Source organism: Arachis ipaensis, chromosome B01 (assembly GCF_000816755.2).
Source record: "Arachis ipaensis cultivar K30076 chromosome B01, Araip1.1, whole genome shotgun sequence".
NCBI lineage: Eukaryota > Viridiplantae > Streptophyta > Magnoliopsida > Fabales > Fabaceae > Arachis > Arachis ipaensis.
In genome coordinates, this window is record NC_029785.2 from 96,685,610 (window position 1) to 96,711,372 (window position 25,763).

A 25,763-nucleotide genomic window follows, 5' to 3' on the forward strand; every position below is an offset into this window, starting at 1 on the left:
AAAAAAGAACTGAACTAGGAGAGTCAATAATATTATCTGGATTCTAAGTTTCTAAAGATGCCAATTATTCTGAGCTTCAATGGAAATTGAGATGCCAAAACTATTCAGAAGCAAAAAGCTACTAGTCCCGCTCATCTAATTGAAACTGAACATCATTGAAAACTTTGAGATTTATTGTATCCTTCTCTTCTTTTTAATCCTACTTTGTTTTTGGTTGCTTGGGGACAAGCAACAATTTAAGTTTGGTGTTCTGATGAGCGCATATTTTATACGCTTTTTGGCATCATTTTCATATAGTTATTATTATATTTTGTTTAAGTTTTGTTATATTTTCATAGGTTTTGGTGCAAAATTCATATTTTTGGATTCTACTTTAAGTTGTTGTTTTCTATGATGATTTCAGATATTTTCTGGCTGAAATTGAAGAGTTCTGGAAAAGTCTAATTCAGAGACAAAGAAAGGACTGCAGATGCTGTTAGATTCTGACCTCGATGCAATTGAAAGAACATTTCTGGAGCTACAGAAGTTCAAATGGCACGCTCTCAATGGCTACGGAAAGCTAACATTCAGGGCTTTCTAGAAATATATAATAGTTTATACTTTGCTTTGGAAATAAAGGCCCAAAACTGGCGTTCAACACCAGCCACCAACTCAGTCCTGGCGTCCAACGTCCAGAAGGGAGCAGCTGGCGTCCAACGCCCATTTAGGAGTCCAAAGCTGGCGTTGGGTGCCTAAAAGGCAGCACTAGCTCGTGGCTTCACTGAAGCTCAGCCCAAACACTCAACAAGTGGGCCCAGAAAGTGGATTTTCGCACTATAGGACTAGTTATCTTATTTCTGTAATTCTTAGTTAGCAGATTAGTATATATAGGAGGAGATCACCCTTGTTTAGGATCATCTTCTTCCCCCACCTTTATATTCGAACACTATTCTATGTATAGTATGAGTCACTAACCTCCTAAGAGTAAGATTAGGAGCTCTGCTGATTCTTATGAATTAATAATATCACTAGTCCACCTCAATCTATGCTTGATTCTATTCTAGGATGTATCTTCGTTCTTCATCCTAATGGATTGGGAGTGTAACTTGACCGTCATCCTAATTCCACATAGGTTCTTGCGAGTCCTTGACGGGATAGTATTGAACCACCAGCTTGATTATACATCTCTTACACGGCTAATCCACAGCTTTGTTGGGTACTTCTCGAGACATTAGTGCAGCTAAGGTGCGGGGGCGATTAAGGCCTTTATGGTACAGGCTAGAACCCAAGGAGCAGTGTTCTCTGATCCAGAAGATCCGACATTGTCTGTGACATTTTGAGTAGGATCACCAAGGGAATGGACTGCTAGAGCTTCACCCCTGTTCAGATTGGATGACCGCTGACCCGGCATTTGATCTGAAGTTGAGGAGAGTATTGACCGCTGACCTGGCGTTAATCATATACAGCCTGCCATGGAATGAATCAATCAGAAGTTGGAGTAGATGGTGAGAAAAGTTGATCCAGAAGGAAGAAGCATCTCCGAAGCCTCAACCGTTCTCACACCATTGATTTCACACCTATCTAGTAACATTTTATTTATTTATCTGTTTCATGCATTTTCTCATGACCACCATATTTTCTATCCGTCTGACTAAGATCTGCAAGGTATCAACTGCTTGCTCAAACCAACAATCTCCATGGGATCGACCCTTACTCACCTGAGGTATTACTTGGACGACCCGGTATAATTGCCGGTCTATCTGTGCAAAACTTGCGGAGTCAGTTTCATGCACCAGAGTTCATCCAACGTTCCATCCTCCATATGAGTAACTGTTATGAGGTTACAGTTAAGCGAGCAGTGATGATTCACGGTATCATGCTTGGCAATGAGGTGGAGGTGCATGAGGTGACCCCTCAGGAGTTTTACAGGATAGCTAACAAGTCCTCCACCACTGCGAGAATGACTTTCCCTTACCTCATTTACCCTCTATGTGCAATAACTGGAGCTCACATTGATGGAGATACCCCGATCAACATTGAGAGACTGATCACCAAGAAGGGTATGGAGCACATTAGAGAGCTCGGGCATGGTCCACAATAGGAGCCAATTCCACCGCCTCCACAGGATCTTTCGGAGATGCCTTAGGGAATCCATTTCCCTCCCTGGGACTACTGGGACTAGTTGACCATATCCATAGGGGAGCTAAGATCTTTTGTAGATCAGCTGAAGATAGAGCATCAGGATTACTCTGCTCTCCTGCACCAGATGATGGAGGAGCAAAGGAGGTAAATGCGCGACATAGAGGAGCTAAAGCACCAGAGAGGATTCCCCTGAGGGAGAAGCAGCCACCATGATTGAGGTAGTTAAGTTTCATTCTCCCTTCCTTTATCCTATTTCTGTTTTTTAGTATTTCATTCTATTTTCTATTTTCTATTTTGCGTTGCATGATCAACAGTAGGATTTCCTTGCTTTCTAGTTAGTTGTTTGTTTTAGTACTTTATGTTATCTTTAAAATATGTCGCATGTATTACTCATTGAGCTTAATTAAAAATAAAAAGAAAAAAAATAGTAAAATACATGAGATTTGAGTTATATATATGTTGCTCGTGTTCTAGTACTTTGATGTGGTAGCACTATCTCTATTTTTGAATGTATGAATTAACTATGCATATTTGATATTGGAGTTAAGATTATTGGTTCTTGAGGAATAGGAACATAGATAAGCATTATTGATTCTCTGAAATAAGAAAAAGATTGATTCTTGAAGCAAAAGAAACAACAAAAAGAAATAAAAAGAAAAATCAAAAGAAAAACGTCAAAGGCTTTGAGCATCAATGGTTAGGAGGTCAAAACTGATCTAAAGCTCAAAAGAGTGGTTTTTGCTAACCATATTCTTGTGGTGTGAAAGTGTCAAGTAACCCTTGAGACTGAGCACCTATAGTCGTAACCCATTACTGTTACAGAGTATGCCTAAGGCTTTAAGCACAACTGTTTGGGAGAAAAAGAAAGAAAAAAAATAGAACTCAAGGAGTTCCCCAGTTAAGTGCTTGTGGTGTTCTTGTTTCAAGTTAAGCTTGAAGACAAAACACTTAGAGTCACGGCTAGGCTCAAGGTGCGAAGCCCCAAGAAAAGAAAAGAAAAAGCTGTGTTCAAGAATCAATTAGAGCTTGAAGAAGAGAATCTATAATATCATCCGAGTTCTGGTTCTGAAGGATAGTAATATTTCTGAGCTTCAAGGGATAGTGAGATCCCGAAGCTATTCAGAATTAAAGTGTCATAAGCCCTATTCAGTAACTAGATCTGAGCTTAAATGACAACTCAAGTCTCAGACATTTTATCTTCTTGGTCCTACATTGTTTTTGGTTGCTTGAGGACAAGCAATAGTTTAAGTTTGGTATTGTGATGCGTGAGCATCCTGTACACATTTTCTTGTCATTTTCTAGTTGTTTTTTCATTATATTTTATTTAGTTTCATAGTATTTTGGTGCAAAAATCCCCATTGGATGCTACTTTGAGTTGTTTAAGTATTTTTATAATTTCAGGTGAAATTCGGAGCAGTTTGGCATAGTTTATAGCAAAAAAACAAAAAAGCTGGCTAATAAACCCCCTTTGTAGGGTTTATCTTGTGCTTAACTTAGAGGATTTTATGACCTTTTACCCACATTTATTCAATGAAATAGCATGGTTTCATGATTGTCTCCCAATTTGTGCTTAAGTGTGAAAACTTGCTTTCTAGGTCCTTAAGTAGCTAAATTCAATTCACCTTTGATTCCACTAGATGCCTTGATTTGTTTGTTAAGTGATTTCAGGTTTTAAGAGGCAAGGATTGGATCAAGGGAAGGAAGAAAAGCATGTAGAAGTGGAGAACTCCTGAAGAAATGAAGGAATCGCAAAAGTTGTCAAGCCGACCTCTTCGCACTCAATGGACCATAACTTGAGCTACAAAGGTCCAAATAATGCGATTCTAGTTGCGTTGGAAAGCTAACATCCGGGGCTTCAAAATGATATAAGATTTTCCATAGTTGCATCGTTGATAGGGGCATGAACGTGCATGGTACGCGTACGTGCCAATGGTGCCACATGATTCACTTAATGCAACTCGTGGCCAGCGATTTTAGAAGCCTTGTGGGCCCAATCCAACTCAGTTTTTATGCTATTTAAGCCAGGGATTGAAGGGGAATTAATATAATTTTGATCATTAGTTTAGTTTACGTTAGTTTTGGAGGGAAAGTTAGTTTTAGAGAGAGAAGCTCTCACTTCTCTCTAGGATTAGAATTAGGATTAGGTTTAGTTCAATAATCTAGATCTAGGTTTCAATTCATGCTTTCTTCTTCTTCTACCTCTCAATTCTATGTTGTTACATTCATGATTTCTCTATTCTTTTGTTGTAATTTCCTTTATGTGGTTTCTATATTTTGTTGTAGATCTAATTTTGTTCCTTCAATTCTCTTTCAATTCAATTAGAGGTAATTCACAATAATTGTGCTTCTTTTGATTGTTGTTATTAATTCTTTGAAATAAGTAGTTGTTAGATTTCATTGTTGTTATCAATTTACTTTGCTTTTTTTTTATGCCTTCCAAGTGTTTGATGAAATGCTTGGTTGGATTTTAGTATAGATTTTATTCCTCTTGGCCTAGGTGGAGTAATTAGTGACACTTGAGCTATCTAATTCCTTTGTTGATTGACAACTAGAAGTTGCTAATTGATTTGGATACCACTAAAGCTAGTCTTTCCCTTGGGAGTTGGCTAGGACTTGTGGAATCAAGTTGATTTATCCACTTGACTTTCCTCCATGGTTAGAGGTTAACTAAGTGGTAGCAATGGACAATTGTGATCACAATTGAGGAGGATAACTAGGATAGGACTTCTAATTTTCATTCCTTGTCAAGAGCTTTTCTAGTTGTTAGTTTATTTTCATTGCCATTTATATTTCATGTCTCTTAACTCAAAAACCCCAAATATACTCCATAACCAATAACAAGACACTTTATGGCAATTCCTAGGGAGAATGACCCGAGGTTCAATACTTCGGTTTATAGATTTTAGGGGTTTGTACTTGTAACAAACAAATTTTTGTATGAAAGGATTATTGTTGGTTTAGAAATTATACTTGCAACGAGCTTTCATTTGTGAAACTTTAAACCGTCAAAAGTCCGTTCATCAAAATGGCGCCGTTGCTGGGGAATTGCGATGGTGTTGTGTTATTGGTTATTGTATATATGTGAATATTGTGAATAACTTGATTTTTGGATTGCTTGTTAGTTTTTGCTAGCCTTAGGACTTTGTTTCATTATTTCTTATTAGCTTTTGTTTCTATTTTCTCTTTCCATTATGAATTCTCACTTTGATTATGAGGTTGGTTCTAATTATGTTGTAGAAAATGAGAGCTACAATGAGGATGTATATCAAGGATGAGATAATCAAAGGTGGGAGGAGCCATATGCATATGATCAATCCTCTTGGCAACAACCTCCATCAATGCACTATGAACAAGAGCCATTCTATGATGCATACCAATCCAATGGTTATGGTGAATCTCTTTGTGACTTTCAAGAACCACCACCATATGCCTATGAGCCATATCCTCAACATAACCCTCAACCATACTCACAAGCCCTTTCTTACCAACCACCTTCATATGATCCTAATCCATATCCACCATTCCAACAACCATATGAGCCACACATGGAACCACCCTTCCAACCTCAATACTTCCAAGAAACACACCCTTCATACTATTACCAAGATAAACCACCTCCAATGTATGAAAATTTTCAACCACAAGATGAACTCTACTTCCCACCACAACCTCCCATGGAAGAATACTCATGTCCATCGATCCAAGAGCCATATGATCCTAATCATATTATCCAAGAGGAACAAGAGTCAAGGGATCGTCTCAAGGAAACATTGGATCAACTTCAAGCAACCATGGAGTGTGTTGTGCAACAAGTGGAAAGAGTGGAAATTATTGAACCACCACAACTTTACCAAGAAGAACCACCTTCCTACTATGAACCCTTCCCCCAAGATCATGAACCCTTGCATCCACTCCAACCTCCAATAGATGACATCCTTAATGTTCTTGTTCAAGGACAAGAGGAGATGAAAAATGATGTGCAACAATTCACGGCCGCCTTAGACGAGGTGGTAAGCCGGTTAGCATCCCAATGCTTAAATACTCAAGGAACTCCCATGGATACATGTGGAGGATCAAATGAAGAGCATAACATGAAGGAGAGATTGGTGGAGAATGAGGGAAGTTGCTTTGTATTGGAACAATTAGAGGAAGCTACAATTGTTGAAAACAAGGAAGAAGTGGTTGAAGACTTAGGAGATGCGGAGCCTCCTTGGGAACGTAGAGTTGAAGAAAACCCCTCCAAGAAGATTGAAGTTGATGTTGAGGAGGAATGTGCATAACCTCCAAGGCATATTCCATATGAAGACTTGGATGGGATAGAGCAAGAATTGAGTTCCCTTGGTGATGAAGATCAAGCATCAAGTCTTAGTGGTGAAGAATCCTTTGAGCATAAAGAACCTTCTCCCATGGGATGTGAAAGCATCGTGGAGGTAAAATTCTCTCACCCTCCCATTTATGATTTGAGTAAGAGAAAAGGCTTAGATAAAATTGTTGAACAAAGGACTGAAATAAAGAGATCTTGTGCAGAGGTGGAAGTCCTTAGAAAAAGAAGGATGGGAATTGGTTATGCTTTATCTAGACCCTTGGAATTGCCTTTGCCTAGGTTGCCATCTACTCCTTCATTTGAGCGGGTGAAATTCATTTCTATTAGCTTTATTATCCCACTTGAATATGGTTTTCTTGAAATGAATGGCCAACTTAGGGAACTTTGTGGGATGAAGCGTAAGCGAAAAAGGTTTTGTGGTTGGCGTTGCAAATCAAGGCTCATTATGGTTGATGCATCAAACATGAGATATAAAGGTTGGAGTAGTGCTCAACTAGATGGGTCTAGGAGGATTGTTGGTCACTTTATTGAGAATTCATCTTGCTTACCACCCAAATGGAATAATGATGTTCAACTTGAAGATGGGTGTGGCAACAAGATATGGGATCCGAGAATACATAAGGATTACCTTTGGGAGCTCATAGCTTGTGCGGAACTCCATCAAGGCTTGAAGATAATAACTTTGAAGAATGGAGCTTATTGGAGATTCAAGCATTGGTGGATGTTCAAAGATAGCTTCAAGCACAAGCCACCTTGAGAGGAGCTCCCCATAAGTCCAACTTAAGGACAATAAACAAAAGTGCTAGGTGGGAGACACCCCACCATGGTAACTTCTTTTCATTTTCTCTTTTTGTACATATTGGTAATTAGTTTAAATTCATGTTTTTGGTTGATTTGTTGAGTATAATTGATAGTTTAGTATGTTAAATAAGGTTTTAAGGTGTTTTGGTAGCTGTTTGGAGGTTTGGAATGCTTGGATTGGTGCAAAAACATAGAAATTTTTTTTGAAAAATAGAGCACCATCCGCGCGTACGCGCATCAAGCATTTTTGCCTATCCGCGCGCACGCGCCATGTACGCGTACGCGTGGATTGAGAAATTCCACCCCAAGCCAAAAACCTGAGAGTTGTGCGAACGCGCACATGACGCGTACGCGTCACTCTCAAAATAAGCCATCTGCGCGCACACGCCATGTACGCGTACGCGTCACATCCAATCCACCATCATCCGCGCGCGCGCGCTATGCGCGCGTACACGTGGATGCCCTTCCTTCACTACATTTCTTTTCTTCCCCTCTTTCCATTTCTTTCATTCTCCTTTCTTCTCCCCTTCTCCTACTCCTCATCCAACACTTCCAAACAGCATTGATAACCATTTATTTTAGTTAGTTAATTAGTTAGTTAGTTAGTTGATTAGTTAGTTTTAACTTAGTTTTCATTCTTTCTTTTCTCTTTTTCATTCTAAGTGTTGGATTATTACTTTTGTTGATACATATTGCTGCTTATTCCTAATTGCATGCTATCTTAGCATAATTATTTTTGGATATTCATTGTTGGATTCCCTGATTGAGGTTATATTTTGCTACTTGGTTTTAAGTACTTCATGCTTACCTTTTGAAAATACCAAGTGAGGAGAACCGCCTTCGAGCTTGTAACTCTTCTTGAATTGTATAATTTGTCCAACATGTAATTTCAATCCTTTTCCCCGATTAGGCAATCTCTTGACATTGGATGTTATGCATTTACCTTAATGCGTTGTAATTCATGATCATATTCATCCATATGCTTTTAGCTTGAATGCTCTCATGCTTGTTTAATGCTTGTTTTACCTCACAAGATTACATAAAACATTTCAAGCACACTACAATGAGTAAAGTGCAGGCTTCTTTTGTGACATTGCTTTTTATGCTAATGTGTGTTCTAAAAGGTGCCTAATTTAGGACTCACATCCCTACTTTCATAAATGTCACACTAATCTACTCACTCAATTATAGTGAATTACCTCATTCCAACAATGTATGCTTCATTGCTTTTATATTTCCTCATCTTACGGTATTATTTTCTAATTTTTATGATTGATGCACCACAAGCAAAAACGGAAGCAAGACTAAGAACACGCAACAACCGGTTGATCTACCAGCTGAAGGTAGCGATCCGGAAAGTCGCCGTACCTCCTTGCTCATCTTTGAGTGCACTGAGGACGGTGCAAACTTTTAAGTGTGGGGAGTTCGTCCGATCGATCGGTGATTTTGGGTGACAAGTTTCTAATCTCAACACTTTTGCATTTCATTTTTTTAGGTCTTTTAGGATTTTTAGTTTCATTTTCTTAATTTTGCATATATATACACAATAAGATTAGTCAAAATAATGAGGTTCTTCAAGATTTCTATCTATAGGGCACCAATTGATTTGAGTGAAAACCTTTCATAGAACTTGCTTAAATTATATATATTGTGGAACATGGTTTTTGAGCTAAGAACACAAGCTTGTGAGATTTGAGCCTAATGGTGTGGTTACATCTTATAACCACTTATTCTTCCTTCTTGTGTGCAATTATTCTCTTTCTATGATTGTAATCTTTGATTTGTTTGATTCTTTATGTCCATTCTTTTGTGTATTCATGTATTTATATGATTGAGGCCATTATTTCATTTAGCTCACTTACCCAAATAGCCTTACCTTTTATCTTCCTTTGTTAGCAACTTTGAGCCTATGATTAACCCACTTGTTCTTAATTTAGCACATTACAAGCCCTAAAGCAAAAAACAATAAATGTCCTTATTTGGATCTTTGATTGGCTTAGGCTAGTGTGTGAGTATCATTCAAGTGTGGGAAAACTTGGGACATTGGGTGAATAAAGGGAAGTTTTGTATTTTTATTGTAAATATTGGGAATTAGGTATATGCTCATGTGTTAATTAAAATGTAAAACCTTATGCATTGATGTTTTTGTATATATTGCAAAGCAAAAAGAAAAAAAATGAGAAAGACAAAAGAAAAAGAAAAAAAAAGAAGAAGAGTATGGAAAAGAAAAGAAAAAAATAAAGAAAAAGAAAAGAAATAAAAAGGGGACAAAATATCCCATTGTGAAGCTCAATAAAATCAATGCATAAGTGTTGTGAAATAAAAAGGAAATGCATGAGTATGTGACAAAGTGAGAAAAATGGGTAGTTAGGTTAGTTTTGAAGTTGTATAGGATGTCATAGGTTAGGTGGGAAGTCTAAGCTTATCAAAGATTCAAATTTCAAGCTCACTTGACCATATATGCATCCTACCTTGACCCTAGCCCCATTACAACCAATGAAAAGACCTCATGATACTTGTATGCATGCATGAAATAAATATCGATTGTTAGAAGAAAAAAAAATCTTGGAAAGCATGATTAGGGGAGAATTGAGTGAATCAACCCTAAACACTTGAGCGAATAGAGTGCAAACACATCCGGTGAGGGTTCGATTGCTCAATTACATGTTTTCCACCTATGATCATCACTCCTCATGCAAGTTTGTAAAAATATTTGATAGCTCAATTCAATTGTGGTTTGGCATGGTTGTTAATACCTTTAGCCCTTGTACATATATGTATTCTTGGGAAGTGATTTATTTTGACCAAGCAATTGCATTCACGTAGATAGTTGTATATAGGTAGTTTGCATTTAGATTAGTTTACATTGAATAAATGTTGATACCCTTTGCTTCTTTCTTAGTTTAAGCATGAGGACATGCTTGGTTTAAGTGTGGGGAGGTTGATAAACCCCCTTTGTAGGGTTTATCTTGTGCTTAATTTAGGAGATTTTATGACCTTTTACCCACATTTATTCAATGAAATAGCATGGTTTCATGATTGTCTCCCAATTTGTGCTTAAGTGTGAAAACATACTTTCTAGGTCCTTAATTAGCTAAATTCAATTCACCTTTGATTCCACTGGATGCCTTGATTGTTTGTTAAGTGATTTCAGGTTTTAGGAGGCAAGGATTGGATCAAGGGAAGGAAGAAAAGCATGTAGAAATGGAGAACTCATGAAGAAATGAAGGAATCGCAAAAGTTGTCAAGCCGACCTCTTCACACTCAATTGACCATAACTTGAGCTACAGAGGTGCAAATGATGCGGTTCTAGTTGCCTTGGAAAGCTAACATCTGGGGCTTTGAAATGATATAAGATTTGCCATAGTTGCATCATGGATAGGGGCGCGCACGTGCACGATACACATACGCGCTGATGGTGCCACATGATTCGCTTAATGCAACTCGTGGCCAGCGATTTTAGAAGCCTTGTGGGCCCAATCCAACTCATTTCTGATGCTATTTAAGCCAAAGATTGAAGGGAAATTAACATACTTTGGATAATTAGTTTAGTTTAGGTTAGTTTTGGAGGAAAAGTTAGTTTTAGAGAAAGAAACTCTCACTTCTCTCTAGGATTAGAATTAGGATTAGGTTTAGTTCAATAATCTAGATCTAGGTTTCAATTCATGCTTTCTTCTTCTTCTACCTCTCAATTCTATATTGTTACATTCATGATTCCTCTATTCTTTTGTTGTAATTTCCTTTATGTGGTTTCTATATTTTGTTGTAGATCTGCTTTTGTTCCTTCAATTATCTTTCAATTCAATTAGAGGTAATTCACAATAATTGTGCTTCTTTTGATTGTTGTTATTAATTCCTTGCAATAAGTAGTTGTTAGATTTCATTGTTATTATCAATTTACTTTGCTTTTCTTTTGTGTCTTTCAAGTGTTTGATGAAATGCTTGGTTGGATTTTAGTAAAGATTTTATTCCTCTTGGCCTAGTTGGAGTAATTAGTGACGCTTGAGCTATCTAATTCCTTTGTTGATTGACAACTAGAAGTTGCTAATTGATTTGGATACCACTAAAGCTAGTCTTTCCCTTGGGAGTTGGCTAGGACTTGTGAAATTAAGTTGATTCATCCACTTGACTTTCCTCCATGGTTAGAGGTTAACTAAGTGGTAGCAATGGACAATTGTGGTCACAATTGAGGAGTATAACTAGGATAGGACTTCTAATTCTCATTCCTTGTCAAGAGCTTTTCTAGTTGTTAGTTTATTTTCATTGCCATTTACATTCATGTCTCTTAACTCAAAAACCCCAAAGATACTCCATATCCAATAACAAGACACTTTGTTGCAATTCCTAGGGAGAACGACCCGAGGTTCAATACTTCGGTTTATAGATTTTAGGGGTTTGTGCTTGTGACAAACAAATTTTTGTATGAAAGGATTATTGTTGGTTTAGAAACTATACTTGTAACGAGCTTTCATTTGTGAAACTCTAAACCGTCAAAAGTCCGTTCATCACTGGCAGCACCCCCCTGGGCACTAAACGGCCAACTGGCGTTTAGCACCAGCAAGGGACTCAAGAAAGCACGAGCTCACTCCCTATTGGGCGTTAAATGCCCAATATGGCGTTTAAGTGGATTTATCATTTATTAGTTATATTTTATTTTCTTTTTATAATTTTTAATTACAAACAATATCTTTTAGTTTTAGGGTTTATTATTTTATTTTATTTTCCTGATCAAATTAGGTTAGTATAAAAGGGAAAAGATCTCTTGTGTCTTCTCTCTTCTGCACGTTTCACTTTTCAGAACCCTATTTTCTTTGTAAGTCATGAGCAACTAATCCTCTTGGTTAAGGTTAGGAGATCTATTTATTTCTATGGATTAGAATTATTGCTTTTCTTTTTTAATTAATGTACTGATTCAATTTCAAGGATTATTTTCGTTCTTAATATTATTAATCTGGGTGGAACGAGAGTATGACCCTTATTTTACTTGAGTTCTTATGATTCTCGAGAGAGTTATCTTGCTTGAACAACAGCTTGAACACAAATTCCTCCTAAACTTCTAATTACATGAACTAATTGGGATATGTGAGATATAATCCTGTTAGCTTTGGGTAATTCGGGTTTTTGTGGCCATAAACTAGTTTTTGAACTTAACCCTCTAAGCGGAATTAAGTGATCATGAGAGTGGCGGTTAATGAAGGTTAAAGGAGGCTAAATCACTAAGAGATTAGGGTTTAGAAATTTATAGTTTGCCATGGAATGAATCATGCATTGTTAAAATAGTTGGTAAGAAATTTTAATCCAGAAAAGTAAACATCTCCGAAGCCTTAACTATTTTCTCTTACTGTTTTCACACGAAACCCTTATTTGCTTTCTTTTTTCTCTTGTTTATTGTTCTATGCGAATTTCAACCATCAAAACCACCATTTGATTCGCCTAACTAAGCCAGTTGGACAACCATTGTTGCTCAATCCAGCAATCCTCGTGGGATCGACCTTCACTTACCTGAGGTATTACTTGGATGACCCGGTACACTTGCCGATTAAGCTGCGGGATTCTCGAATTCTCACACCAAGTTTTTGTCGCCGTTGCCGGGGATTATTTGTGATCAACAACTACTAGTTGTCTAGTTGCTTTGATTAGGTATTTTTATTAGTTTTTTTTATTTGCTTTTTCTTTTAATTTTTAATTTTTAATTTTATTTATTTTTCCTTTAACCGGAAACTGTACCGGGTCATCCAAGTAATACCTCAGGTGAGTGAGGGTCGATCCCACGAGGATTGTCGGACTGAGCAAACAATGGTTGTCAGGTTTGTTTAGTTAGGCAAATCAGAAAGGGGTTTTGATGATTGAAAGCACATAAAATAGAAAATAAGCAAATAAAGAAAGCAAATAATTGGTTTGATGTAAAACAGTGAACGAAAATAGTTAAGGCTTCGGAGATGTTTACTTTTCCGGATTAAAAGTTCTTAATAACTATTTTAACAATGCATGATTCATTCCATGGCAAACTGTAAATGTCTAAACCCTAATCTCTTAGTGATTTAGCCTCCTCTAACCTTCATTAACCGCCACTCTCGTGGTCACTTAATTTTGATTAGAGGGTTAAGTTAAAAAATTAGTTTATGGCCACAAAACACTAATTACCCAAAGCTAACAGGATTATATGTCACCTATGCCAATTATTTCATGTAATTATCAATTTAGGAGGAATTTGTTTTTAAGATGTAGTTCAAGCGAGATAACTCTCTCGAGAATCACAAGAACTCATGCAGAATAAGGGTCATACTCTCGTTCCACTCAGATTCATAAGATTAAGAACGAAAACAATCCTTAGAATTGAATCAATACATTGATTAAAATTGAACAATAATAGTTCTAATCCATAGAAATAAACAGAGCTCCTAACCTCAAGTAAAGAGGTTTAGTTGCTCATGACTTACAGAGAAAAAAAAATTTTGAAAAGTGTGCCGTCTGATCTCAGATGCCGCCTATAGGATGTATCTTATTCCTTATATACCAACCTAATTTGAAATGGGAATAAAAATAAAATAATAAACCCTAAAACTAAAAGATATTGTTTGTAATTTAAAATTACAAAAAGAAAATAAAATAAAACTAATAAATGCTAAATCCACTTGAGAGGCCTAAAGAGAGAGTGAATTCGATTAGCTGCTGGCGTTAAACGCCAATTTGGGCATTTAATGCTCTAAGGGTAGTTGTGCGCCTTTGGTCCTGATCTCTTACTGGTGCTAAACGCCAGCTTGGCGTTTAGCACCCAGGGAGTGTGCTGCCAGCTTTTTCCTTTTTAGCTCCAAACTCTGGCAAATTGCTTCGAATTTTACCTGAAATCATAAAAACACTAAAACAACTCAAAGTAGAATCTAAAGAGGATTTTTGCACTAAAATTTAGTAAAACTAAATAAAATCTAATTAAAAAAAACTAGAAAATGATACAAAAAAGGTTATAAGATACTCACATATCACAACACCAAACTTAAACTGTTGCTTGTCCTCAAGCAACCAAAAACAATATAGGACCAAGAAGAGAAAATGTCTGAAACTTGAGTTGTCAATTAAGCTTAGGTATAGTTACTGAATGGGGTTAATCGCGCTCTAATTCTGAATAGGTTCGGCATCTTACTATGCTTTGAAGTTCAGAGATATGAGTATCCTTCAGAACTAGAACTCAGATGGTATTATAGATTCTCTTCTTTAGGCTCTATTTGATTCTTGAACACAACTCTTTCTTTTCTTTGGTGCTTCATACCTTGAGCCTAGCTGTGACTCTAAGTGTTTTGTTTTTAAGCTTAACTTGATACACAAACACCACAAGCACTTAACTGAGGAACTCCTTGAGTTCGATTTTCTCTTTCTTTTTCTCCCAGACAGTGGTGCTCAGAGCTTTAGGCATACTTTGTAACAGCAATAGGTCCCGACTTTAAATGTTCAGTCTCAAGGGTTGCTTCACACTTTCACACCACAAGCATATGGCTAGGGAAAACCACTCTTTTGAGCTTTAGATCAGTTTTGACCCTCCTAACCATTGATGCTCAAAGCCTTGGACCTTTTTCTTTTTCTTTTTCTTTTCTTTTCAATTCTTTTCGCTGTTGGTTTTGCTTCAAGAATAAATCTTTTTCTTATGTCAGAGAATCAGTAATAATTTTCTAAGTTCCCTTTCTAAATTCCTTTTCTAAGTTCTTGATGCATGAGCATCATTTATATCTTTTCTATGTGATTTATATGGTTTTCTGTTGATTTGTTAGAGGATTTTAGTAGATTATCCCCCATTGAATGCTACTTTGAGTTCTATGGCTTTTGATTGATTTTAATCACTTGGAGTTTGGCATAAACAAAATCATTGCATGATCAAGGTAGTTGACATTGAAAATTAATCCGGACATTTAAACATCTCCGAAATCTCAACTCCATTCTCATATTATTTATTCAACTATTTACTATTTGCTTTCTTTAGTTTATTGCTTCTTGTGCTATTTGACAATTAAAACTCTCATTTCAACTTGTCTAACTAGAATAGCTTATTAACCATTGCTTGATTAGTCTGTTATTCCTCATGGGATCGACACTCACTCACCGTGAGTTATTACTTGGTACGATCCGGTGCACTTACCGGTAAGTTTTGGATTGTAAATTCTGTCACCAAGTTTTTGGCACCGTTTCCAGGGATTAACTGTGACTAACAACTATAAGTTGATTAGTTTCCTAGATTAGACCTTTTTCTTTGTTTTAATTTTTTCTTAGTTGCTATTTTATTTTATTCTAGTTTGTTTCTATTCCTTTTTAATTTTTGTTTCTTCTAGTTTTATTTTCTTTTAAATTTTTGCCCCTTTTCTTTATTTATTCTAGTTCTTTTCTTCTATTTTCGTGTGCGTCACTAGGATTCTCTTCATTGTGATGTTGAAAATCCCACTTTTCCTTATTCTAATTATTTATGCAGAGCAACAAGGATAAAGAGCCTCTTCTGTACAACCTTGAGATTGAAGGGACCTTTGGAAGCAAAGGAAGCAAGCTAGAGCTCAAGAAGTCCAAGAAATTTTTGGGGACGAGTCTGAGGAGGAAGCTAAGCTTAGTATGGCTGATAATATTGAGAATCTTGTGGTCAATAACCCCAACAATGTCCCTCTAGTTAGAAGGGCTCTGGATCTTATACTAACCCCAATCCCAGGAGTTGTGTGGGAAGTATTGTGCCACTAGTTGTGCATGCAAACAACTTTGAGTTGAAGCCGCAACTCATATCTTTGGTGCAGCAAAATTGTCAGTTCAGTGAAATCCCGTAGGAGTACCCTAATCTTTTTGTATCCAATTTTTTAAGGATATGTGATACAATCAAGACTATTGTAGTTCCCGCAAATGTCTATAGGTCAATCTTATTCCCTTTTGCTTCTAGGGATCAAGCCAATCAGTGGCTTGAGATACAACCTATGGAAAGTATAACAACCTGGGAAAATTTGGTTAGTAAGTTTTTAACCAAATTCTTTCTACCTCATAAGTTGACTATCGGTAGAAAAGCAACATGTTTGCTATCGATAACAGGGTCCCCTTTGGAACACATGTTGTTCTGAATAAAACCTGACACAGAAGTCGACTTAAAATTTATGTCAAAGACATCTTCATGACATGGGGTTGCCCAGCAGACATTTTCTCCATAAGGAGATAAACCAGTCAAGGTGGTAATCTTCAGTAGGGCCGGACCCATTGATGCGTGAACATCTTATACCTATTTTATGCTTATTTTAAGTTAGAATTTATTGTGTTTAAGTATATTTTAGTGTTAAAATCCTTCTTGGATGCTACTTTGAGTAGTTTTTGTGTTTTAATTATTTCAAGTGAAATTCGGATCAATTTGGCAGAATTTTGTGCAAGAAAAGGGAAAAAAGTGGATGCTACCAACCCTAATATCCTTGCACTCCAACAAGTATAACTTGAGCTAAAGAGGTTTCACTACAACAAATATGGCCTTTAGCAACGCCAAATTTTGCAACGCCTTAAAACCGTTCTCTTAGATAGGTTTAGACAACGGTTTTTTAAAGTGTTACTGGTGAATTTCATTTTTCATCAATTTCTAGCAACACAGTAAAACCGTTCTGTTTGACTATTTTAAAGAACGGTTTTATAACCGTTACCATGAGTTGGCTTTAAGCAACGGTTTTTTATTGTTGTTTAAAGAATTGCACAAAAGAAACACATTAAAACCGTTCCATTAGATTGTCTTAGACAACGGTTTTTACAGTGTTGCTGTTGAAGTTCATTTTTTCATTATGCTATAGTAACAAAATAAAACCATTCTCTTTGACTATTTTAAAGAACGATTTTACAACCATTACAACAATTATTTATGAAACAACCATTTTCTAATATTATTTAAATAATTATACAAATTAAACAATACTAATAAAAATAATTTCAAATAATTATATAAATTGAAACTATTTTTTCTATAAATATTGAATTTATAAAATACTCAAAATCTATTGCTATAAATAAATAACAAATATTATTTTAAAAAAATAAAATTGAAATAAGTTTATTATAAATATTATATATTATTATAAATATATAAAAAATATTATATTTTGAACAGCCCAAAATCGCAACTCACCATCCTCGCACCATCATCGTCGTTGCGCTACGTTCTTCCCGAATCGTCGCTGCGCTGCGTTCTTCCCGAATCGTCTCTCCTCTCCGCGGCGTCGGTGCTTCTCCCCTCTCCGAGGCTTCACTACTTCTCCACGGCGTCGTTGATCTCCCCTGTTTTGCTTCTGATTCGCTGCTTCTACCTTGCTGCTTCTGCTTCAGTGTCTTGGCTGATTGTGGATTGTGCTTTGCTGCTGTTGCTTCGCTGCTGCTGGTTTGCTGCATTGGCCGTTTGTGGGTTGTCATCTGTGGTAAGTGGTCTCCTTCTCTGATTTTCTGTTTCTTAGTTAGGGCTTGATTGGTTGTTGGGTATTTTTGTTAGCTGTGGAAAGTGGTGATATTTTTGAACATGAGCAAGATGAGGGTTGAATGTTGACTAAGCTTTTGTTTTGGTTTGAATTTGGACTGGGTACTTGTGAAATGAACCTGGGGCTTAGGTTAGTCTCTTATTTAAGGTAGCAAAACTTTTATTATCTGCTAGTAGTGTGTTCGATGGTATTATGGTTCTGTTTCTCTGCTCTCTGTGAGGTGTTCTATGGTGGATTCCCAATTACTCTTTATTGAGGATTATAGAGTAATTTCTATATCGCTGTTTCTCAATTGTTTATTTTTTATTTTATTTATCTGCTTTGTTTATTTTAGCCTTGTTGTATAATGTTATTATTTGAGTGAGTTGTGGACTGCTTTTCATATTGGTTGGTTTCATCTGGGATAACAGAGGAATTTCATGCTTATTCCAACTATTTGACTTAGAGACCAGTATAAATTCTGCTATTCTTCCTACATGCCTCAATTAACCAGGATAAATATTTATTATTTTAAATATTTGATGGAAAATGTGATGCTTATAGATGCTCCCCATTCTTGATTCACGGTTACAATGACCAAATACCAATCGATGACCGCTTTGAATATATGTATATAATACTGGTTTTAATGGCAATCTGGCTTGCTGCTTCTCTGATTTTTGCTCTTCTTTTCTTAAGCATATCAATGGATAAGTCAATTTTATAAGCCTGTAGCATATTGCAAGCTAAGCTTTAGCAGAAAACCAAAAACAGCATCATTTCATTTGAGCTAATACATGTTTCTTTAATTTGTTGTTAACAAATAATGAAGTTCCAACCCATCAGGATTGACAGGTAGGTGACTGCTGGACGCTGACTCATCATAATGCACAAAAATCAAACCTTAAGCAAGGTTTTTATTAACAACAAAAACAACTGAAATTCTCATGAAATGTTAATTCCGATTATATCCAAAATAATAATTATTATGGGGGTTTGGAGGATGTAATTATTAGACAGATAGACTTAAACACAGTCCCACATATGTTGCTTTCATTCTTCAAAGTTCAAACGGCTACTTGTGCTGTAGTTTTGGGTCATATCCATAACACTCTCTCTCCAAAAACCTCCAAAATTAGTCGTTCCTTTCTTCTAATCCTTCGCTCTTTGCTTTGCACCATTCTTTACAGCTAGCATTTTCTATTTGTTATTTTCTATTTCTTTCATCATTATTATTAATATTATTGTTTACTGTCTTATTTATTTGGGTGCCCCTTTTATCTACTTTTCTTAATAATTAATTATGGTGCCTGATGCATGTCTTGTAAAGGGAACCCACACACCAATATCAGCCTTTCATTTTCAACATGTGTCACTTGTGACTCATAACACATTAGGAACCCCCTTCCTCTCTTTCTTTTCTAAAATCTTCTTATCAACCACAATTGAAATTACGATGTGTTAGTTTGTGAACTAAAATTTAAAGAGTAATGATAATATTATTCTGCTCTTGATAATTCTATTGTTTGATTTTTTAGTTATATATCACTTTTGAAAATAAGATTTCTAAAAACTGGTTTTAAAAGTGAATTTTTTGTTAAAAAATCTGATTATGAATTACTTATATTTTTATTCATTGTTGCTGTTTTAGTTTGTCTCTTTAAAACCAGAAAAAGAGAATCAAATAGCGGATCTCTCTGTAGCTGCGACTACCTTAGACATTGAGCTACACTACAGATAAATCATGTAATATATTATCTTTTTAAATTTGTTTGAACATTTAATTGTTAAGAATATTTACTGATTAATTGTTTGCTTAAGCTTCTTTGCATAGTTTGTTAGATACAAATTGTTAGTCTCTTGATTGGTTAAGATGTTCTCTTTCGAACATTTGTGGTTGACTTCTAGAAATTTTTTAGAAGCAATAAGCTCTTGATTAGAAAAAATCACTTATAGTTAGTCTAAAACATATGCCCGTGTTCTTTTATTTTAGTTGACAAAGTAATGGACAAAGGGTGGACTAGTTTACCAAGACATACTGAGGGTTACCAACATGGTGTTAATTCATTTTTGGATTTTGCCTTTTCTAAAGGTAGACCACAAGGACAAGAAATTCTTTGTCCTTGTTCTATATGTAATAACTTTAGTTGGGGGCGAAGGGATGAAGTTTATGATCATTTAATAAGTAAGGGATTTCAAAAAGGTTACACTGTGTGGGTTCATCACGGTGAAAGGATAAGTCACATGGATAGTGAATCCGATGAGAGTGAAGTCCATGAAGGATTTGTCGACGACATTCATGGGCTGCTAAAACGAGACGTTTCGGCATGTGCTTGAAGGAGATAAAGATGCTGATGGGCCAAACGAAGATGCAAAAAAGTTTTATAACTTGCTTGAAGAAGGAAAACAAGAGTTATATCCTGGCTGTAAAAAATTTTCGACATTATCATTCGTTATCCGATTGTATTTGTTGAAGACTCTTAATGGTTAGAGCAACGCATCCTTTACTGCTCTACTTGAATTACTAAAAGAAGCGATTCCTCATTTGAATATTCCTGATTCTTTCAATAAAATCAAGGCCATGGTAAAAGATTTAGGACTTGGTTATAATAAAATTCATGCTTGTCCCAACTATTGTGTTCTGTTCCGGGATACATATGAAGATGATGAATTTTGTCCAATTTGTGGAGCTTCTAGGTACATAGAAAATGTTGAGGTAGATATAGAAGTTGATAAGTTGAAGAAAAAACCTGTGCCTGCAAAGGTTTTGAGGCATTTTCCCTTGATTCCAAGGCTTAAGAAGCTGTTCCTGTGTTCCAAAACAGCTGAATCATTAAGGTGGTACGATGAACATCATTCAAAGGATGGAAAGTTAAGACACCCAGCTGATGGCCAATCATGGAAAGACTTTGACAGGCTTCATCCCAATTTTGCTAAAGAATCTTGTAACATAAGATTAGGGCTAGCTAGCAATGGATTTAATCCATTTAGAACCATGAGCATCTCCCATAGTACATGGCCAGTAGTTTTAGTCGCATACAATCTTCCTCCATGGTGTTGCATGAAACTAGAGTATGTCATGATGTCCTTGCTCATCCCTGGACCATGTTCGCCTGGAAAAAGCATTGATGTGTATCTTTAGCCATTAATTGAAGAGTTGAAGGTTTTTATGGGAAGTTGGAGCGGAAACATATGATGCTTCAAAGAATCAAACTTTTCAACTACATGCAGCACTTTTATGGACCATAAGTGACTTTCCAGCTTATGCTATGTTATCCGGTTGGAGCACAAAGGGAAAGTTAGCATGTCCTTGCTGTAATTATGACACCTCATCTTGTTATTTAAAACATAGCCGGAAGATGTGCTACATGGATCATCGTAAATTTTTGGCTATGGATCATCCATATAGGATGGACAAAAGATCTTTCAATGGCGATGTTGAATTGAGGTCTTCACCAGCTTTATTAGATGGGGAACAAATTTTTGAAGATGTGAAAGATTTTGAAAATGTATTTGGAAAGAAGCAAAAAAATAAAATTGATGGTCCATGGAAGAAAAGGTCCATTTTCTTTGAGTTGCCATATTGGAAGCAAAATACATTGCGCCATTGTCTTGATGTTATGCACATCGAGAAAAACGTATGTGATAACATAATTGGAACTTTATTAGATATTTCAAAAAAGTCCAAAGATCATGCAAATGCTCGTTACGATCTCAAAGATATGGGCATAAGAAAAAAACTTCAACCAAAGGAGATAGATGGTGGCAAGAAAGCAAAAATTGCTAAGGCTTGTTTTAACCTTACTAATCAAGAAAAAACCATTTTTTGTGATATTTTGAAGTCAGTAAAATTGCCATCTGGTAGTGCCTCAAATATTTCTCGGTGTGTTCATGTTGCTGAGAAAAAGATATCAGGCTACAAAAGTCATGATGCTCATTTTATGTTGCATTATTTGTTGCAAGTAGCTATAAAATGCACAATGCAGAATCAAATAGCTGGCCCTTTAATTTATCTAGGTTCATTCTTTCGTTCCTTGTGCCAAAAAGTTGTTGAAAATGATATAATAGAGCATTTGGAAGTAGATATTAGAGAGATTTTGTGCCAATTGAAAAGAATATTTCCTCCTAGTTTCTTTGATAATATGGTCCATTTGCCTATTCATCTGGTAAACGAGTTGAGGTTGGGTGGCCCAGTTCAATTTAGGTGGATGTACCCCATCGAGAGATATCTGTGTAGGTTAAAGTCCTACGTTCGCAATAAGAGCCGCTGGTGCACGAAATTGTGATCTCTGGTAATGGCTCCAAAAACTTGGTGCTCTAATCTCAATTCATAATTTGTCACAACTTCGATACAACTAACCAGCAAGTGCACTGGGTCGTCCAAGTAATACCTTACGTGAGTAAGGGTCGAATCCCACGGAGATTGTTAGTATGAAGCAAGCTATGGTCACCTTGTAAATCTCAGTCAGGCAGATATAAAATAGTTATGGAGTTTTCGAAATTAATAAGGATAGTAATACTTATGTAAATCATTGGTGAGAAATTCAGATAAGCGTATGGAGATGCATTCGTTCCTCTGAACCTCCGCTTTCCTGCTATCTTCATCCAATCAGTCTTACTCCTTTCCATGGCTGGCTTTATGCAAGGGCATCACCGTTGTCAGTGGCTACATCCCCTCCTCTTGTGAAAATGGTCCAAGATGCCCTGTCACGGCACGGCCAATCATCTGAGGTTCCCGATCATGCTGGAATAGGATTCACCCTCCTTTTCCGTCTGTCACTACACCCAGCACTCACGAGTTTGAAGCTCGTCATAGTCATTCAATCATTGAATCAAAGTAATTGATGCATAAATCCACTTCCGGGGCCCACTTGGTGTGTGCTTGGGCTGAGCTTGAGTTTTGCACGTGTAGAGGTCCTTCTTGGAGTTGAACGCCAGGTTGTAACGTATTTCTGGCGTTCAACTCTGGTTTGTGACTTGTTTCTGGCGTTTAACTCCAAACAGCAGCGTAGAACTGGCGTTCAACGCCCTTTTACGTCGTCTAAACTCGGCCAAAGTAGACTATTATACATGCCCTGGATGTCTACTTTCCAACGCAATTGGAAGCGCGCCATTTTGAGTTCTGTAGCTCCAGAAAATCCACTTTGAGTGCAGGGAGGTCAGAATCCAACAGCATCAGCAGTCCTTCTTCAACCTCTGAATCTGATTTTTGCTCAAGTCCCTCAATTTCAGCCGGAAAATACCTGAAATCACAGAAAAACACACAAACTTATAGTAAAGTCCAGAAATGTGAATTTAACATAAAAACTAATGAAAACATCCCTAAAAAGTAACTAGATCCTACTAAAAACATACTAAAAACAATGCCAAAAAGCGTATAAATTATCCGCTCATCACAACACCAAACTTAAATTGTTGCTTGTCCCTAAGCAACTGAAAATCAAATAGGATAAAAAGAAGAGAATATACTATAAATTCCAAACTATCAATGAAACATAGCTTCCATCAGATGAGCGGGACTTATTTGCCTTTTGAGTTAATCTTCCATTGAGCTCCTTCTACACATATGTCCATGAGGACTTGGTCCAACCTTTGATCAAAGTTGACTCTCCTTGTGTAGAGGCGTGCGTTCTCTTCCATGTTTGGCAAGTTGAACGCCAACCTCACATTTTCTGGACTAAAATCTAAGTATTTTCCCCGAACCATGGTGAGATAATTCTTTAGGTTCGGGTTCTTACTTTGATCATGGTTCCTAGTGATCCATGTATTAGCATAGAACTCTTAAACCATTAGGATGCCGACTTGTTGGATGGGGTTTGTTAGAACTTCCCAACCTCTTCTTTGAATTTCATGTCGGATCTCCGGATACTCATTTCTTTTGAGTTTGAAAGGGACCTCGGGGATCACCTTCTTCTTGGCCACAACATCATAGAAGTGGTCTTGATGGGCTTTGGAGATGAACCTTTCCATCTCCCATGACTCGGAGGTGGAAGCTTTTGTCTTCCCTTTCCCTTTTCTAGAGGATTCTCCGGTCTTGGGTGCCATCAATGGTAATGGAAAAATAAAAAGCTTATGCTTTTACCACACAAAACTTAGAATATTGCTCGCCCTCGAACAAGAGAAGAAAGAATAGATGAAGAAGAAGAAGAAGTGGAGAAGAGGGAGAAGGGGTTGTGTTGTGTGAAAATGAGAAAGAATGGAGGGTTATATATAGGGATGGGAGGGGGTGAAGGTTCGGCCATTTAGGGTGGGTTTGGGTGGGAAATTGATTTTGAATTTTGAAGGTAGGTGGAGTTTATGAGGTAGGTTTATGGGGAAGAGTGGATGGATGTGAGTGGTGAAGAGGTGATGGGGAAGAGAGATTGAGGTGATTGGTGAAGGGTTTTAGGGAAGTGTGTTTATGGGATTGTGTGAAAGTGGGGTGAGAAGAAGTGAGTGGAGGTAGGTGGGGATCCTGTGGGGTCCACAGATCTTGAGGTGATCCTGTGGGGTCCACAGATCCTGAGGTGTTCAAGGATTTACAACCTTGCACCAAATTAGGCATGTAAAATGCCCTTACACACAACTCTGGGTGTTCAGCGCTAGGTTGGTGCTTGTTCTGGGCGTTGAACACCCATTTGTAGCCTATTTCTGGCATTGAACGCCAGAACCATGCTTGTTCTGGGCGTTCAGCGCCAGCTCTCCTCCAGGGTGTATTTCTGGCGTTCAAACGCCCAGATGCTGCCCATTTCTGGCATTCAGCGCCAGAACCATGCTCTGTTCTGGCGTTGAACGCCCAAAACATGCTTCTTACTGGCGTTTAAACGCCAGTAAGGTCTTCCTCCAGGGTGTGATTTTTCTTCTGCTGTTTTTGATTCCGTTTTCAATTTTTTTATTAATTTTGTGACTCCACATGATCATGAACCTAATAAAACATGAAAAACAAAAATAAAATTAGATAATTAAACATTGGGTTGCCTCCCAACAAGCACTTCTTTAATGTCAATAGCTTGACAGTGGGCTCTCATGGAGCCTCACAGATGTGCAGAGTTCTGTTGAGACCTCCAAACACCAAACTTAGAGTTTGGATATGGGGGTTTGACACGAAACTTAGAGTTTGGTTGTGGCCTCCCAACACCAAACTTAAAGTTTGACTGTGGGGGCTTTGTTTGACTCTGCTTTGAGAGAAACTGTTTCTGCTTCCTCTCCAGACACCAAACTTATAACATGACTCAAGACTCAAACAAGAAACACAAAAAATATTTTTGATTTTTATGATTTTCTAATTTTTTTTGTATTTTGTTTTCGAAAATTATTGGAAAAACAAAAATAAGGATTCCAAAATTTTTAATATGAATTCCAGGAATCTTATGCTCTTTAGTCTAAAGCACCAATTAAAGGGTCAGGCATGGCTTAATAGCCAGCCAAGCTCTAGCATGTAAATCAGACATGACACGCCTAACATGCCTTACAGTCGTGGCTTTACAGCCAACCAGGCTTCTACATGCTTTATGAAACACTAGAATTCATTCTTAAAAATTCTAAAGAAGAATATATTTTTGAAAACATTTTTATTTTTTAAAAAATTTTTTTTTTCGAAAACAAAGGGGAAATTTTTGAAAGAATTTTTGAAAAATTTTTGGAAAGAAAACAAAAAGAAAGTTGCCTAATCTGAGCAACAAGATGAACCGTCAGTTGTCCAAACTCGAACAATCCCCGGCAATGGCGCCAAAAACTTGGTGCACGAAATTGTGATCTCTGGTAATGGATCCAAAAACTTGGTGCTCTAATCTCAATTCATAATTTGTCACAACTTCGATACAACTAACCAGCAAGTGCACTGGGTTGTCCAAGTAATACCTTACGTGAGTAAGGGTCGAATCCCACGGAGATTGTTGGTATGAAGCAAGCTATGGTCACCTTGTAAATCTCAGTCAGGCAGATATAAAATAGTTATGGAGTTTTCGAAATTAATAAGGATAGTAATACTTATGTAAATCATTGGTGAGAATTTCAGATAAGCGTATGGAGATGCATTCGTTCCTCTGAACCTTCGCTTTCCTGCTGTCTTCATCCAATCAGTCTTACTCCTTTCCATG

The 25,763-nt window shown here is 36.9% G+C and overlaps 1 protein-coding gene across 1 annotated transcript in view; it reads left to right on the plus strand.

The window, feature by feature from the left end:
• Nucleotides 24,294-25,763, plus strand: part of LOC107609447 — an 8,354-nt gene continuing 6,884 nt past the window's right edge. Inside the window, exon 1 of the mRNA XM_021122777.1 lies at nt 24,294-24,304. The gene's annotated coding sequence lies outside the window, so the exon portion shown is untranslated. The remainder of the gene's footprint in view (nt 24,305-25,763) is intronic.